Source organism: Mustela nivalis, assembly GCF_964662115.1.
Source record: "Mustela nivalis genome assembly, contig: HAP1_SCAFFOLD_68, whole genome shotgun sequence".
NCBI classification, from domain to species: domain Eukaryota; kingdom Metazoa; phylum Chordata; class Mammalia; order Carnivora; family Mustelidae; genus Mustela; species Mustela nivalis.
Window position 1 is genome coordinate 1,158,868 of NW_028136528.1, and position 14,861 is coordinate 1,173,728.

Here is a 14,861-nt window from a genome sequence, read left to right on the forward strand (position 1 = left end):
ATTTTAAATAGAAATGACAACGGAAGCTTATACAAGATTATAAAATGGGAAATTTCATTTAGATAAGCAATCATTTCAAAGTCATCTTCTTAATATTACAGACTCTTCACATAATCATAATTTTATTTTGGTATTATATGGTAATTTCAAATATAGTAAATATAAAGAATTTACCTCTGTAATTATAGCGAGTCTGGTCATAGTTTAATGGCAACAAAACTTCAATTTATAAGTATGGTCTACCAATTATTAATACATTTGGAAATGGTGTGTCATCTTCACTCCACTTGTCTCACTAAAACAGTGAGCCAAAAAAAGTAGGTCCAAGCTGTTTACTATGGTCAAATGGGTTGCTTTTGCACTTGGTAAAGAAGCAGTCATATTTTGGAAGAAGAAACTGAGGCTATTAATATTTTCAACTTATTTTCAGAAAAGGAAAGAAAGGATAATCTAAGCTAAAGCCAAAATCTTACACAAGGTGGCAGGAGAATGATCTTTTCCCAGATAAAGGGTTTTTCATCTTAGCCATGTTAGGAGGAAGAAGAGATGAGACATTGTGGACTTGACTAACGTTTGTACACTGTTCAAAAAGTTTTCAAAATAATGTGTATTATTTTTCTTCTTTTAGTTGAGACAAAAACAAACAAAGAAACAAAAAACACTAATGAGCTTACTCTTAAAAGGAGGTAAACAAGAAACTAGCAAAGATTGAGTGTTAGGTATTGTCCCCCTCCTTTTTTTTTTAATTATGTTATGTTAGTTACCATACAATACATCATTAGTTTTTGAAGTAGTGTTCCATGATTCATTGTTTGTGTAAAACACCCAATGCCCCATGCAATATGTGCACTCCTTAATACCCATCACCAGGCTCACCCATCCCCACATCCTTCTCATCTTTAAAACCCTCAGTTTGTTTCTTGGAGTCCATAGTTTTTCATGTTTCATTTCCCCTTCCAATACCCCCACTTCATTTTTCCTTTCCTTCTCCTAATGTCCTCCATGCTATTCCTTAGGTTCCACAAATAAGTGAAACCATATGATGATTGACTTTCACTGCTTGACTTATTTCACTTAACATAATCACCTACATTCCCATCCATGTTGATGCAAAAGTTGGGTATTCATCCTTTCTGATGGCTGAGTGATATTCCATTGTATCCATAGATCTCATCTTCTTTATCCATTTGTCTGTTGAAGGGGATCTTGGCTCTTTCAACAGAATGGCTATAGTGGACATTGCTGCTATGAACACTGGGGTGCATATGGCCCTTCTTTCCAGTAAAATAGAGCTAGCCTATGACCTAGCAATTGCACTACTGAGTATTGACCTCAAAGATACAGATGCAGTGAAAAGAATTAGGTATTCTTAAAGCACAAATGCAGGGGATAGAAGTTATGGTACAGAAGAGGGAAGGGCAACCATATGGCAGAGTAGAATAAAGTAGCTCAGGAAGAAATTAGTCATATCCAGATATTGTAAGGCATGTGGGGTTGGCAGGGAGAGCATGAGAAATCATGAGAGAAGAGAGAGAAAATGGACCAGGCAGGAGAGGTTTATAACATTTTAACATCTAAGGTAAGCATATGCAAAGCAGAATAGGGAAAGAAATAAAAGTTCTTATAAGAATCAATACATAAGGAATAACGTGGAGGACACTGGGAGATGGAGAGAAGTGTGCTGGGGGAAATCGGAGGGAGAGACAAACCATGAGAGACTGTGGACTCTGAGAAACAAACTGAGGGTTTTGAAGAGGAGGGTGGCAGGTGGTTGGGTGAGCCCAGTGGTGGGTATTAAGGAGGGAATTTATTACATGAAGCACTGGGTGTGGTGCATAAACAATGAATTTTGGATCCCTGAAAATAAACTAAAAGAAAAAAAAGACTGACTACAGACATGGACCTCAGTGTAACACAGATATGGAACTCACTGTAATACCAGCCACTTCCCACCGACACACACAGACTATGATAATAATAAATAATAATGCAATTAAGAAAATTGCCTGCCAAATAATTTTTCCTCTTTTTTATTTTTATGATTATTATTTTTATTTTATTTTTAAAGTTTTTATTTAAATTGTAGTTAGTTAAAATAAGGTTAATATTAGTTTCAGGTGTACAATATAGTGATCAACACTGCCATACAATGGCTTAAATAAAAAAAATGAAAAAAAATTTTTTTAAAGATTTTATTTTTAAATAAAACCTCTACACCCAAGGTGGATTTCAAACGTACAACTCCAAGATCAAGATTTATATATTTTACTGACTGTTCCAGCCAGGCACCCCAACAAATAAAAATTTTATAAAATTGTTGAGTTTGTGGGAGTCTCATTTGCTTAGTCAGTTAAGTGTCTGCCTTTGGTTCAGATCAGGATCTCAAGAGTCCTGGGATCGAGCCCCATATTGCTCATGCTCTCTCTCTCTCTCTCTCTCTGGCTTTTGCTCTTAAATAAATAAATAAAATATTTTTAAAAAAATTGTTGAGTTTGTTTAACTAGTTTTAAACTAGTAGACAGAGATGAAGATAAAGTATGATGTAATGGCACAGAAAAATACAACTTACACGTTTTAAAAAAAAATGTGCAATGCAAGTTACCTCACTTCTTTTATCACCACACTGGGACTTTCCCTACTGAGTTGTTGTAATGTAAGGACCTATTTTATATTTTTATATTTTAGCAAGAGGCTTTCATTGAGGTTAACCCTTAAACTGTCCTTGTTCCCCTTCCCCCAGGGGATTCCCTTAAAAACAAGTCCTGGAAATCAGCTCCAGGTAACAAAGCCCATATACAAGGGTGGGTCAGGCCAGGTGGAGACATCAATCAGCGGGAGGGGGGGGGCGGCGTTTGCATATTGTCTCCCTAGATACTAAGGAGTATGCCCCACTCCTCTGCTCTTTGGGAACCTTTTTGGCACTAATCCTAATCAAGGTGTAATAGGCTGGGTCAAATGTCTATACTAGGGTAAATTGAACCTCAATTGGTCACCTAGCCTCACTGTGGAGTTTCCTGTGTGTGTTAAAATCTCATTGGTCACCTGTGCGTGGCCAGGCCTGACTGCATGGCCTTTGCCCTTAAAAGCTAGACTGTGAAACAGCAAAGGGTTGCCTTCTCTCATAAGAGGTGTGGCCCCGAACGTTTGGTTAGATTCTTGATGCTTGGCATGAAATAAAGCTTTGCTTGACCTTTGCTTTACATCATTCTCGCTCCTTTAATCATAGACCCATTATTGGGGCATAACAGTATTAATCTTAAAGTTATAAGTCCACAATGCATCCATCATCCATTCTACCCCTTAACATTCCCCTTTGGACAGATCCATGATCTAAAACAAGCCTTATTTTATAGTGCCTTGTAGGAGATTTTGGCTGCTGCCTAAATTGCCTACTTTCCTCTCACCATTACCACGGAAATTGGGTCCACTGAAACAAAGGGGTAGTGTAAGAAATTAACACTTCCATAAATCTCTTTAAATAATAAAGTATAAGATAGTGATACCTTTTTTTCTGCCACATAACCAATTCTTGCAAGAATAAGGTCATATAAAAGAATTTACAACACATGCTAGCATTATCCTACTGGACCCAGATCATTTGTATGTTTCTCTGTCTCTGAGAAATGTAGTTATTTACATGACTGAAACCTGAAAATTGTTTGATATGACCACTAATATCACCTTCTTTTTTTAAAGCCTGTTTAAGGCTTCTGTAATACATAGGTTTTTTAAAAACTTATTAAGCATCTTGTATATATCAAACACTTTAAAAATCTCTGCTTTAAAAAAAAAAAAACTCTACCTCAATGGAACTTTGAGTCTGAAAAAGATACAGGCAATATACAAGGCAACAGATAGAATAATTATATATTTGATTATATACTCTGAGGATGTCACATTAAATTGATATGAAAACGATCAGAAGGATCTGGATTTTTTGTCAAAATTTTTTGCCTTACAAAGAAATTGATATTTAGGGAAAGTTGTTACTGAAAGAGGTCCTGTGTCAACCAAAAATGTTAAATCATGATCTCGCTAAATTTTCCAGTTGTGATCATTGCTTTGTTTAGCTGTCTTCTATTAAGACTGAATTTAGTAATTCAGTCTCAGATTCAGTAAGTCTTTTTTTTAAAGATTTTATTTATTTATTAGAGAGAGAGAGGGAGGGGCAGAGGGAGAGGAAGAACCAGACTCCTTGCTGAGCAGGCAGCTGATGCAGGACTGGATCCTAGTACCCTGGCATCATGACCTAAGCTGAAGGAAGACACTTAACCAACTGAGCCACCCAGGAACTCTAGACTGTAAACTTCTTAAAGGTAAAAAAGTTTATTCTTCTAGTAGTTCCACAGACATTTCTAACATCCATAAGAAAGCATGTACTGATGTAAAATGCCAGCAAATCAAATTATTTAAAAAAGAAAGAAAGAAAGAAAAGATATATCTGGATAAAGAGAAAAACAGAAAATCTAATAATACATTGAATTATTAGAGCAAAGAGTGGAGGAAGAGAAAATAAATATGAAATAGAGATTTCCACTAAAAGAAAAAAATTGAATAAGGCAGGAGATTTAGAAAATTATTATGACAGACTTGAGAAAAAAATAAAATAGGAATTTTTAGAAAATAGCAATAAATGAAAAGGTAAATTGTTCCTACCTTTATAATATTAGCTGTTTGTTGTTGTTGTTGTTGCTAATTTACCTATTTAAGCTAATAAAGAAAGGTTTCATTTAGGAATAAGGTTTCTATATATATATATATATATATATATATATATATATATATTTCCATTTAGGGATAAGGTATATATATATATATATTTTAATTTTAATTGTTAGAAAATGTGTCACAGAAAGTGTTTAAACTTTAAGATACAGATGCAACATGTAATGAACTGCATTGTTTGAACGTCTAATTTGTAAATGCTGTTAGAGGAAACTTGGTGGAAATGTTCCTATGTGCTTGTGTTTCTGGAACTAAGTATATTTATTAATAAGGAATAGTTTAAAATTATGAAATGACCAGGAGTGGACAATTTTCCTAATCCTATCAGCTCTTTGCAGCTCTTTTATTAGCCCCCTTCAGGAATATCAGCTTTTTTATCTAATTAAATTTTATATTAATGTGCTTTTGACTTTTGGCCTTTCTCTTCCTTCTGTTCTTTTTTTTCCCCTAAATTACATGTTTCTGTTTAACAGCTACTATCAATTCTTTGATATGAATTCTCAACATCAATTTACTAACTCCAGAGATGAAGGAGCATCAATATTTAGAAGCAAAGAATACAAAGCCTTGGGCATCTGGATGGCTCAGTCACTTAAGCATCTGCCTTCGACTCAGGTGGTGATCTCAGGGTCGTGGGATGGAACCCCAGGTTCAACTTTCTGCTCAGCTGGGAGCCTACTTCTCCCTCTCCTTTTGCCTGCAGCTCCCTTTGTTTGCGTTCTCCCTCTCTTTGTCAACTAAATAAAATATAATAAAATAATGTAAATAATACATTTATTTATTTATTAAAATGCAATTATTACACAATACATAATGTATTGCATAATTATAATAATGGTTAAATAATTTATTAAATATTTATATTAAATATATCAATTTAATTAAATAAATATTTTTAGAATTTAAAATATTTCAAATTTAGATTATTAAATATTAAATCATTAATTTAATAAATAAATATCTAAACATAATTAAATAAAATAATTTATTTATTAAAATGAATAAAATAATGTTGTCATTATCTCAGCATGTATTTTTAAATAGTCTAAAAAAAAATCTAATAAAGTCTAAATACATTGAGTTCAGATATTTATACAAGTTAACCCAGACACTCAACCCACAGTTTCAAAACTTTTGGTTTTATCTACTACTCAAAATACGATTTTAATGTATTTATTTGTAACTTTGACATAGCAAGGAAACTTGGAGGAAAAGGAGACATTTGCTTTTAATATTTGAAAATTATTTTGTTGATTTAAAAAAATAAAAACCTTAACACGTGAGCATTTCTTCTTAAATAACACTGTGAAGTTTCTGAGTCGCATTCTATTAAAAGTGCTGATAAAATGGCCTCAGTTACTCATTTAAATTATCAGCTGAAAGGGTAACAAATGAAGTAGAGAGCTTTTTAATTATTTATGAATGTATTGCTTGTGGATGGAGTGCCACATAGAGTTACCTCTCTTTTTGGCTTTGTTTTGTGAGCAGCAGTGGAATCTATGAATGAGATTAAACATAAGGACATTCACAGAAATTCTTAATGAACTTCTGGGGAAGGGCAATAAGTGCAAAAAAAACCTGCAGCAAGACTAATTACAAATTTCAAGTGGTCATCGCTTAATTATAGAAGCTTTTAAGTTCAAGTAATATATCTTTTTCATGAGCCTATCATATTGTATTAATTACCACAAACTGCACTCTTGAACACTTATCTTTTCACATATTTCTTATTCTTAGTACTTAAAATTACCCTTATGATTGATAAGTAAATGGATTTTACTGACAATGCATTTATTTAAATAAATAAATAATGCTGTTTATATATATAAAAACAATTGAATATGTGTATGTGTATAATGATTTTTTTTTCAAATTAACATCTTAGTTCTACCACATTAGTTACAAATAGATATAGACTTTATAGATTCATCAAATATTTTATTCTCAAATTTATATGTCCTTTGTGAAATAAATGAAACTGTATATATTAAATATAATCCTATCACATGTAACAGTTACTAGTGCATCCCAGGACATACATAGGTCAGGTCCTCCTCAAGGCATCACGGATAACTGGATTTAACTTTCTATCCTAGGAGTCTTCTGTATATTTCTGTGGCTTTTATACTACAATCAGGAGGAAGAATTCTTTTGCTAAAAGCTTCCAAATGACTATGCGAGTAGATTATTTGTAGACTAGTGATATAATATTATTATTTAATATGTGAAGCATGATAAAATAAAATGCTATTGCCATATTTAATTTGTTCAGTAAAGCATTCATTTAGTTATCAAGCATTCATTTTCTTTTTTTAAAGATTTTATTTATTTATTTGACAGACAGAGATCACGAGTAGACAGAGAGGCAGGCAGAGAGAAAGGAAGGGGAGCAGGGTACCTGCTGAGCAGAGAGCCTGATGTGGGGCTCTATCCCAGGACTCTGGGATCATGACCTGAGCAGAAGGCAGAGGCTTTAATGCACTGAGCCACCCAAGAGCCCCAAGCATTCATTTTCTTTATACAGAAGAGATAGAACAATATTATATAGTAGAAAATACAGTAAATAATCTAGAAACCTTGATCATTTTGTTTTGGCAATTTTAGAACATAAAATTAGCTAAAGCTCAAGTGCAAGTTATATTTGTATCATAGGAGGAAAAGTTAATTAAAAGTTTGTTTATTACCATAGTTTAACACTTCAACAAAATGATAACGAGTCCAAAATCAATGAATATATGAAGTATACAATAAAAACAATAATCTTGAGTGTATGTGACTCACTGTAGGTATTGATAGGCTAGAAATCAAAGGGAAAGTATCTATAGGGTTTGTTCAGTTCCATGCTCATCAGATTAATAGGCTTTCTCATATTGCTTCCTTCACCACATTAATTTGTCTAATGAAGTTTTCAAGAGTTAAAGACAGTGATAGGTTCATGGCTGGAGAGAAGGTACAGAATCTAAGATAGTTCAGCAGTGCTTATTATTTAAGAGAAAGACAGCATGGGAGGTGAGGGGTATATCATGTATCCTGTTTTCACTCCCTTTGTGGAGCACCTACCCTGGAGGTCATGTAATAATAACCAATGACCAAAAAACAATAAAAAAACCCAAACATCCATGTGGAAGTGCCATCCCTGCCTGGAGATGAGTAGACTGCTCAAACAGATCCTGGGCAGGCATCTCAGCCCAGGCCTGTGCTGGGGAAGCTGGTTCATGGCTTTGGGCGCAATCAGGAAGCCAGCAAACTGACAGGAGAGTGCAGCCAGGGTTAACAGGACTGATGATATTTTTGCAGCCAGGCCGCGGGTGGACACCCGCTCAAGGAGCCAGGCTAGGAGGCTGCCCAGCGCCAGCGCTGGCAAAGCTTGCAGCCCCCGGGGCTTCCCCCCGCGCCCCAGCCAGGGAGGGGCCTCAGGAGGGAGGGGGCGGGGCGGCGCGGAGAAGGGGCTTTGCTAATTGCCAAAGCGAAAAGGGAGCTCGCGGAGGACTCAGGAGGGAAGGGGGCGGGGGCGGGTGGAGGGCGGCGGGGAGAAGGCGCTTTGCTAATTGCCGAAGCTGGAAGTGAGCTCACAGAGGATGTGGCTGTGAGTCTGGGAGGAGGTGGAGGGGCTGGCAGAGGAGGGGCGGGCAGCGCCGCGGTGCTGTGCTGCGGCCCAGTGGGGACTGCAGGACCCACCGGACTCGCCGCCCATACGCTCCCATGTGAGGCTCCGCTGTCCCGCTCCTGCTGCCTGCTGCCCCTCCCTGCCCCAAGGCTTCTCCGGACCACCCTCTGCACAGGGGTAAAGTGACACCGCGCCGCGCCCTCACCTGGAGCAGAAAGCGCGGACCAGACCTGGGGGCGGAGAGGGAGGTTGTGGAGGCCCAGCCTCCCGGAACCCCAGGGCACCGGGACCACCCCGGACACTGCGCCAAACCCGGGTCCTCATGGGGTCGGGCTGGGGACAGCGCCTTGCGAGGTGCCCCCCGCCAGCAGGCACGCTAGCCCCCATCTTTCCGCAACCCCATGAGCCCGTGCTGAGGACCCCCTTCCCTCCCCCGCCATGGCCCCGCTGCTTTTGTTCTGGACTTGGGATCCCAGGTGGAAACTAGTCCCTCAGACCTCCCTGGCAGCAAGGAGGGCAGGGAGGGATTCTTGGTTTTCTGCCTTGGCTCCTCCTCTCTCCCCATTCACAAGCCTTTTGGCTTCCCTTTCCTCTCCTCATTGTCAGTTGTCTGAAATGGTTTTCTTCTGCATGTTGACCCAAAGAGCTATTTCATGAATGAATATACACGAAACTGAGTTGGGGCCCACCTGTGAGAGCCCACCTGTAGAGGCCTTTCATTAGAATGGTCTCTGGTTCTAGCCTCAGTTCAGAATACTGCATGTACCTGAGGACCAAGTCCAGATGTTTCTTTCATCTCTGACTTGAATTTGAAATCCTCCTCAGACTTCAGCTTCCAGGATTTCTCCAGTCCTTGCTCTCCCACTGTCTTGCTGGGGATCCGCCATGAGTGTTGAACACAGGAATGAATGAATGATATATACCCCAGACTGCTGGGGCTTTGTCTTCTTTTGCTGAGGTTGGAAAGGCTTGGGAGAGACCCCCTGTATGCAGATAGAGAGCTGCATGCAATTGCTTAGATAAACGTGTTCCCCACTTAATTGCTTGGGCATTGAACATTTCGCCCTTAACCTGTGGCTTGAGTAGTTAGGAGGAGACAATCTGGAGGTGAATCAGAAGATGGCTGAATCCACATGGTGGTGGTCTGGGTTTGGGAGATTTTCCTGTAGATTCAAAGGAAAGATATAAATTCTTCCAGTGGGGAGTGGTAAACTTTTTATCGATGGGAGATGGAAAATAAATGGTCTGGTTAAACTTTCCCGCCCCCTCAAAACCCATTATTTGAAAACACAAAAAGCAAAGTGAAGGGAGAAATCCTCCCACTCCCATTCCCACTCACCTCCATAGCCATCTCCTCTTCCAAGAACCTAACAGACAAGGTGCCAAGAAGTGTTAGGTACCAGCAGTGGTCTCAGATCTCATTCAAGAATCATGGTGAAAGGCTTTCAAATAGATTGTGGGGGAACAGGGGTCCAATTAGGGGGGACAAGTTTAAGGTTTGCCTGGTCCCCTAAAAATTAATGGCACTAGAGAAGATGAGCTTTGGGAACTATAGCTTAATGGATACAATGTGTTAAAAGCTTCAGTGAGTCATGGTGGGAAGAGGCTATGAGGGCAGCAAACACAGTCCTAGATGATGTTATTAATAGCATTATAGGCTCTAGATTTCCTGTGGTGGTGTTCTTGGCAAGACCAGCCCGGCCAAAGTGGATACTCTCAACCTGGAACAGAGGGTCTTGGAGATGCCAGCACGTGAGGTATAATGAGAGGGTAAAATGATAGGAGGTGTCCTTTGGAAGGACTGACTCCTTGACTTTAAAATGGAGAACTCAAATCTGTACGTGAAATCTTTCTGGCTACAAAGAGGGCCAAGGCCTCCTAAGGCCAAGGTCTCCTCGTCACTTTCAAAGATGTCGAAGAATATATTCAGACATTTCAAAGATGTCCTCATATCATTGGTTCCCACTCTGGAATTCTATCAATAAGGTGAGAGTTCCTGTAGTTGAAAAAGAGATCTAAAAAGACTTCCCTTTCTCATGTAATTTCTGTAACCTCCAGGACACACCCACCTCCCCCTTCCAGCTCTGTAATGAAGCCACAGCTGGTGCCAATTTGTGGAACTCCTTAAAGGCTATTCTCCCTTATATACCCCCGGACCAAGTTCCCATGCTCCCTCACCCGATTTTCTGCACTCACCTCCCACCTGGTGTGTTCACACCTGCAAGTGCCTTTTACCAACCCCTTTGCCAAAAGGCAGCCAGAGTGACCTTTCAAAGACCTATCAGTTCCTGGCATTTGTCTCCATAGAAATCTGCACTGATCTTCTAACAAATTCTCAGTCCTCCAAAGGCACCCATAATCCTCCCATCAGTCTATTCATACCCCTCCAACTGACTGATGCCTGTTCTGCCCCATCTCTCTGCCCTTCAACCACACTGCCTCCTTCTTCCTGTGGAGACCTCTCATGGCACCTGCCTCCAAGCACAGGTGATTCCCATTGATGGGAAGACCCTCTTCTCTCCCCCATCTCCCCACTCCAGTTACTCCCACTTATTCATGAGCTCACAAGCCCCATGGTACACACTCTCCATGCAGCCTGCTCTCTCTTTTCTAGCACTGGCCTCCGTTTCTAGCTGTGGTTGTGTCATGGATGTCCTTCCCCAGCCAGCCTCCAAGCTCTCCTTCCCTTTAGCTCCAACACCTGACACAGTGCCTGGCACGTAGTAAGCCCTGGCTAGCTTCTAAGAGCCTCACTGAGGGACTGAAAGCATTTTAAAAATGTCACTACGTAGGCTCCAAACTGTAGGCAGAAAAAGCTTTGCCTGGATTGACATTTTAGAGACGTATTGGTCAAGTTGGATGTGTTCACTGACTTTGCCTTGTAAAATTAAAAAAAAAAAAGGACCTCTGTATCGCTTCGCATCTAACGAAGGCGCATGTATACTACTAGACCACGTTATGAGCTTAATGGAAGGAGACAAGATGTTTTCGCTAAGAAAATGTATAAGACTGTTGAGGTCAAGTGGGAGGAAACAGTCCGTTTGTTGGAGCATTGCTATCTTACTCTATCACAGCCACTCTTAAAAATCTGACACGGGGTGAGTCAGAATTGTCTGTCGGAGATGAGTTAGATCTGGCTCATGTTCCTACAGACATGAAAGCCAGAAACGAAGAAGGAGGCTTTGAAAGCGTGGGTTGAGGAGGCCGTGTGGTTCACTGCGATGAGCTAAGTGCCCAGGGCCACCAGCAGACATGCTGGCCTGTGTCCGTCCTTTGTTCTGGGGTCCCTCTTGCACCATGTGGTGAGGCTGGTGGCTGGGAGCAGCTCAGACAGTACCTGGTGGCATCTTACCTCTCCCACCCTCCTGTGGGCTCCAGTAGGTCCCAAGGGACAGCCTGCCTTCCTTGAAAAGCCCAGTAGCACTGGGAGCAGAAACTGGGGCCAAAGAGTGAGCACCCTGTTTGACAAGCTGGACCAGCCACCTCTTCTTCAGATGCAGGGGGAGCCCTGGCATGCTGACTCCTCCCTTCTCCCTTTCCCCTTTCCTCTCTTCCTCCCTCTTTCCTTCCCCTCTCTCCTTCCCTGGTGGTGCCCTTTCCCAATGCCCACTTCATCCCTTTGCCTTTCTACATGCCTGTCTTCTAGAGTTTCTTCTCTTTCCTCCCCATTACTTCCCTTCATCTGAATCTCCTCTTTGGTTCCTTTGTCCCTGCTCTCTGCTCCTCCTCCCCTTCCCTGGCTCCTGTTCAGCTCCATGGCTAATGCAGGCAGAGCTGGATTAACATGCTCACTTGCTAGCTCAGCCACCCTCCAGAGAAGTCACTCTTCGGTGGCCACCTTCCTGACCCTCTGGTCGCTTCTCCACTTGTTCAGATATTGCTCTGAAGTCTGAGGAGGACAGAGCGGGGCTGCCACAGAAGCAGGCCAGAGGAGAAACCAAACCATGTGTCCACACTGTCCCCCAGCACTGCTGCTCTGAGAGCTTTCTGAGTCCTCAACAGGGTTAGGATTTAGGGGCTTCTTCAGAACCGGGAGTGAAAACAACCATAGGTCAAAAGAAAAGCTACGGCCCCCACACAAAAATAATAATCACAAATGAAAACTATGTTAACTCTGAGTCCCAAAGTCGAAAAATTGCCTTGAATCTGTCACTAGAAAGCACCCAAGGCCTCACTCTCTGGGTTCTGGGTGCCCTGGGAATGGCAGGAGGCTCTGACAGGCGCGTGGGAGTGCGGAACTATGGGGGCTAGCCTGCCCTCTGGCAGAGGGGGGGGGGGAGGAGAGGTTACCTCCTGTGGCGCCATCCTGGCCCGACCCCCTGCGGACAGGGTGTGGCGCGGCGTCCGGGGTGGTCCTGGTGCCCTGGGGTTGGCGGGAGGCTGGGCCCCGACCACCCCACACCCCGCACCTGTCCTGCGTTTTCTGCTTCAGGTGAGGGCGCGTCGCGGTGTCACTTTACCTGTGAGCAGAGGGTCCTCCAGAGAAGCCATGGGGCGCGGAGGGGCAGCAGGCGGCCTGAAGGCCTGAACGGGAACGGGACACCGCGGCGTCAGGGGCTAGGCTGCAGCGTGGGAGCACAGGGGCAGCGAGTATGGTGTGTCCTGCAGTCCCGAATGGGCTGCAGCACAGCACCCTGGCGCTGTGCGCCCCTCCTTCCCGCCTGGGCAATTAGCAAAACCCCTGCTCAAGGCCGCCCCCGACCCGCCCCCCCCTTCCCTCCTGAGTCCTCTGAGAGCTCACTTCCAGCTTTGGAAATTAGCAAAGACCCTTCTCTGCTCCGGCCCCGCCCCCTAACTTCTGAAACCTGAGCCATGGCTGGGGTGCGGGGCTAAGCCCTGGCATGCTACTGCATTGCCAGCTCCAGTGCTGGGCAGCCTCCTAGCCGGGCTCCATGAGCAGGTGTCCACGTGCAGCCTGGCTGCGAATAGATCATCAGTCTTAAACGCCGGCTGCACTCTTGGGTCAGTTTGCTGGCTTCCAGATTGCGCCCAAAGCCAGGAACCAGCTTCCCCAGCACAGGCCTGGGCTGAGATGCCTGCCCTGGATCTGTCTGAGCAGTCTCCTTGACTCCAGGCAGGGATGGCACTTCGACCTGGATGTTTGGGTTTTTTGTTTGTTTTTTTTGGTCATTGGTTATTACATGACCTCCAGGGTAGGTGCTCCACAAAGGGAGTGAAAACAGGACGCCATATATAAGCATACAGCCATTCTAGAAAAATAGCTTGGGGTTCTCCTGGAAACGCTGCATTGGTCCTTGCACTATGGTTTAATAGAAAAGGGATTATGCACCAAGTTACTTAAATGAGCATAGGTTGAAATCGTTTACTGAGAGTAAATATTTTAAATAGTTATATTTTAACTAAATCTATCATCAATCATAAATCTATTACACGAAGGTTACAGGCAATTTAAAAGCAAGAGCACTCTATTCAGGGTTTTAAATAATCCCTGTCTGTCTTGGCACATGAGAATGCAAAGATAGGAAATGGTTTGTAAAAGATCATATAATAGCTTTTACTAATTCTATTTATTTGACAGACAGAGATCACAAGTAGGCAGAGAGGCAGGCAGAGAGAAAGATGGGGAAGCAGGCTCCTCGTCAAGCAGAGAGTCTGATGAAGGGCTTGATCCCAGGACCCTGAGATCATGACCTGAGTCCAAGGCAGAGGCTTAACACACTGAGCCACCCAGACGCCCCCAGATGAAATACATTTCTGACTTAGAAACTTCAGATAGAATTTTTTTGTCCATGATGACAACTGAAAAAAATGTGTCATCCCTAAACCTAACCTTAAACCCTACCAACGCTGAAACCTAAGCTGACCTTAAAGCCCAAACTAGAACCCTGAATCCCAAACCTGGAATGGAACCCAAAGTCTGTACCTGAGCCCTGGATCCAAGCCCTGAACCACGAACCCAAACCCTAAACCAGACCTCCAAGTCATGAAACCTGAACCCAAATCTCAGCATGAAGTCAAACCCCAAATTTGACCCTGAACTTTATCCCATAAGCCCTGAGTCTTAAAGCCTAAATCATAAACTTAAAGCCCTAAACTATAACTCTGTTCCCTTGTCCTTCACTCTAAACCCTCACCCTAACACTAAACCCAAAGCCTGATCTAGAACTCTGACTAAAACCTGAACCTGAACCCAAATTCAAACCCTTCACCACACTTTGCATATGCACTTGCCATTGATGGATATTTGCAGTTTCTACCTTTTGATTTTTGTGAACATTGTTTGGGTTGGGGGCTAGGGTTAGGGTCTTGGATTAGGGTAGGGTCCAGGCTTGAGACCAAGTTGAGGTCAGAGTGTGGGTCTGCATCAGGGCCATGTTCAGTGACACTGTTTGGGTCAAGGACTGTTGTAATTCCACATTGTTTCCAATTCATTGTTCCTTAGCTATTTGGGGGGAAGGTGGGGGGTATTGGGCTCCATGCAGCTTGAATTTCCCGAATGAAATGGCATCAGCTGGACCCGGGGAGGGAGCAGGACCTTCCACTGAAGGGTGAGCTCCCACAGTCCTGC